Below are 4,168 nucleotides of genomic sequence, written 5' to 3' on the forward strand. Positions count from 1 at the left end.
CAACAAGAGTACTAGCTAATCTACTAGTCTTAACCAATAAATCACCATGGTAGCTATTCCACTGCTCAGAGACCATATCCAGGAACTTCTCATGATTAAGCCACATAGCTTGAAATCTGAAAGGAGAATTTTTTCTTGGTCCTCGGGAACTAAAGTGAAGTTTAACTAAAATAGGGCGCAATGATCAGACTTCATCCTACCCAAATGGACCACACATGCATCTGGAAATAAGATTCTTCAATCACCATCACGAAAGCTCATATCCAGTCTCTCCTTGACAGAGTTATTAGTCCAAGTATAGTCAGCTCCTTGATAACACAAATCCACTAAACCATTTCTATAAACCCAGTCCTCCAAATCTGAAATGCTTAGAACCACCAATCTTATCAGAAAAGGAAAATAGCTCATTAAAATCACCAACAAGCATCCAAGGTAAACCAACTCTTTGATATATAGACTCAAGGTAACTCCACAAACTGCTTCTAGCTGTATTACAAGGACTTGCATAAACACCAGTGAGTAAGCAAGGATTAGAACCCATCCAAGAAACTTTAACAGAAATTGCTTGGAAACTAGCATCAACCAACTCAACAGAGACATTATTTTTATTCCAAAGTACCCAAATACCTCTAGAGTAACCAGCAGCTTCTCTAACTTCATAATCAGTAAAACCAAGAGTAAGTCAACAATTCCTGGCATTTCTAAATTGAACTCTAGGTTCACAAATAATCAGGATATCAACCTTATTCATCTTGACTAGGTCTTGAACAGAAGACCTAAATTTTTCACTTCTAGCACCTCTAGCATTCCAAAAAAGGATGTGATCCATTAAAACAATAAGGAGAGGAAGGATGGAGTCCTAATTATTCATTAACCATTTCTTCCTCACAAGAGGAAGAGAGGTTTGTATCACCTGTCACAGTGCTATTATCAGCAAAAATTTGATCAACAAAACCAGAGAGGTTCTTAGAAACAATTGTAGGACCCTTACTCTCAATCATATTCTCCTCAGGAGGGCAATGCCCAAAAATTCCTAAATATCCAGTACTAAGCACACCATCCACATTTTTAAAAGATAATTTCTTAGAAGCAGTAGATTGAAGATCAGTATTGGAGGAATTGCCTTTAGTTTTCCTGTGACACTTAGCAGTATTCTTAGAAGAAGTAACAATATTGACATTTGAGAGATCATTCAAAGGCACTCTAGGAATAGCTTTAATAGGGCCAAAATTAGACTTTTCAGAGCTAGATGTCATCAACTGACTGGCTTTAGACACATCAGAAGTGATAGAAACAGCTTTAGAAATGGTTGAATTTTGCACTTTCTTCTTCTTCTCCTGGAAACTAGTCCAGAGTTTGACAATTGGTGGGGCAGTGTCAGTATTGTCAACAATAGTTTCTGCTCCATCAGTAGCATTGACATTCTCATCTTGAAGAACAGAAAAACGAGACCCCTTAACAGGAGTTTGACCACTGCCTCCAACCTTAGAAACTTTCTTTTTATTCATGTAATTTATCAACATCCACGGACCCATGTCTTCTTTGATGATAGAAGGAGAGTCATTAACAGTATCCATCTCATGAGTCATTTCAAAATTATCATTAGATATATGCACCAAGATTAGAAGAAGCTTTAGGATCACATGTCTCAGACCGGACAACAGGCTGGGTTAACAATAACAGAAGAGCAATTGTCCTTGGAGTGGCCAAAACAACCACACTCAAAACATATCATTGAAATGCGTTCATAGATCACATTATAAGCAATGGATTCAACTTCAACATAAGGCCTTAATGGTTTACTCAAATCTACCTCAATGCAAACTCTAGCAAATTTTCCTCTAGCCTGCCCAATTGTAACTGGATCCACCTTGACCACCTCTCCTAGGATCTTACCTATTTTATCCACAACATACTCCTTAAAAAACTTCACAGGCAAACCACAAATCCTGACCCAGAGAGCCATCTTCCCAATTATATCAGTCATAGGATCAAAATCAGGACTCCATTTCCTGACTGTCAGAGTTTGACCTGCAATAATCCAAGGGCCTCCACACAAGACATCATTCATATCATCTTCTAAATTGAACTTAACTATGAAATAATCATTAAGTAAGTCAATCAGTTGCCAACCACCTTTAGTTTGCCATTGCATCTTAACTCTTTCAGAATGAAATCAAAAGTATTCGTAGAATTCGGCTTACCCAGTAGCTTGATAATCACAGAGCAGCGCCATCCAAAATCAAGCTTGTTGTGCACCTTATCAGAGAAGGATACATTTAAACCATGTTTACCTTGAGAGTACTGACAATCAGTATCAGAAAAATCAAAATCCTCAGACGTAGTCGAGCTGAAGCGATCCACAAGATTCTTGAGCATGGAAGCATAACTCAGAGCTGGTTGAGACTGTGGAGATTGGAAGCAAGACGAATCCAAGTCTTCCATGTGTAAATCTTCCAGATTTGAAGAGATGTCGTTTCCCGATTTAGTTCGTTTTCGCTGCATAATTGGAGATTTTTGGGCTCCGCCACCTCTAGGGGGAAGGGCGGAGAAGGAAAACACTGGCGTCGCCAAGGAACCGCCGGAAGAAGGAGAAGAAACTGGACCGATTTTTGCAGGAGCGTCGGAGCTTCAGGGAAGTCTGTGTATTATTAATGTAGGGAGTTCAGACAATATCTACAGGGTTAAGGAAATTTGTATTATTTGATCAGTATAGCTTGTGTCTCACTTAATTCAGTAATTGGAATGTTTTTTTTTTTTAACAGCTTCTATTGACCCATTTGGTATTTAGTTTTGAGAAATAAAATCACTTATAATTACCATTTTACTTATTTTTTACTTTAAATAACAACATTTTCTCAAGTCTATTTGGATACATTCTCCAAAAACCAAAAACAAAAATTAAATTTGATAGTTTGAAGAAAAATAAATCAAAACGACGCCGTAGAGGCTCTCTTTTTCCTATATACTTCTAAAAGTTTACGGCATCAACTTTATAACAGCATAAATCGCGAAATCCCAAACCCTGCCATCTTCTCTCAGCAACGCCGTCGTATCTGCTCACCGCTCACCAGGTACTTATTTCTCTCTCATTTCTCATCGTTTTCAATTCTCCCCGGAAGTTCATTAAGCTCTCGGAATCCGACTTACCCGTTAGGTTTTTTTAGCAGTAACGATTCTGGTACCCGTTCGTCGAATTTGAATGTTTTGATGGTTTAGGGTTTTTCTTCTTTCGAATTGAGGATGCTTTAAATTATATAATTTTGGTCTATAATAGGAAAAAAAACATAAACTAAGCTCCGAAAATGTCTGGGCTTCTTTTGCTATCAGTTCTTCTTCTTTGTTATTCAAATATTAGGGCTTTCTTCCGGCATTGTAGTTTTGATGGTTTTACTTGATCAGTGATGTAGAGACCATGTGGTGTAATGCATAAGAAAATCACCAATTAGGGTTCTGTGAAGTGGTCAGGCTCTTGGGTTGTAGCCGTGTAGTCTAGGGTTTGAACCTCTTTAAGATCTCTACTTTTTTACGGCTTTCTGCCTCCTATAGATTGTAGGGTTTGGCAGAGGTTCCAGTTTTGAAGCTGGGTCTACCGAGCGCTTCGGGGAGTTCTGGGAATGGAATGTTGTGCCAGACTCGAGAAAGTATAATTGCTTTAAATGGCCCAAATGCGTTAGAAATTCCCATTACTTGATTTCGTGTCACTTGCAATGCCATCCAATAAGGAATTCAGTATAATACTATGATGTCTCTTCACTCTCTTGTGCTGTCTCAGAAGGCTAATTGCTCTATCCCTGTTGCTTATTTTTCAAGTGGTACCCCTTTTCATTCTTTGTACTTTCTACACATAATGAGCTGTTAGTTTTGAGCGATTCGTTGTAATTAGAATTCATCAATAGGAACTCGTAGAGGATGCTTTGGGCTATTCTGTTCAAGTAAATGTATTTGAACTGTTAGATTAAGTGTGGAAGTTGGGTATCTGCCTTAATAGTTTTTCTCTTGGTATTCAATATATTTTTTGTTCTTTTTGTTTTTGGATAGGGTCATTTTGGTGGACTAGGAGGAAAAATCTTGTGGTGTAGGGATGGTTCATATAGTTTACAGTCTCATGTTATTTTGATGCTTACCATTATCTTTTCATATAGATTTTGTATCTCTCTCTCTCTCT

The 4,168-nt window shown here is 38.0% G+C and overlaps 1 protein-coding gene across 1 annotated transcript in view; it reads left to right on the plus strand.

The window, feature by feature from the left end:
• Positions 1-2,995: 2,995 nt before the first annotated feature.
• Positions 2,996-4,168, plus strand: part of LOC101301118 (protein BUD31 homolog 1-like) — a 3,639-nt gene continuing 2,466 nt past the window's right edge. Inside the window, exon 1 of the mRNA XM_004302965.1 lies at positions 2,996-3,074. The gene's annotated coding sequence lies outside the window, so the exon portion shown is untranslated. The remainder of the gene's footprint in view (positions 3,075-4,168) is intronic.

This window comes from Fragaria vesca, linkage group LG6 (genome assembly GCF_000184155.1).
Source record: "Fragaria vesca subsp. vesca linkage group LG6, FraVesHawaii_1.0, whole genome shotgun sequence".
Lineage (NCBI taxonomy): Eukaryota > Viridiplantae > Streptophyta > Magnoliopsida > Rosales > Rosaceae > Fragaria > Fragaria vesca.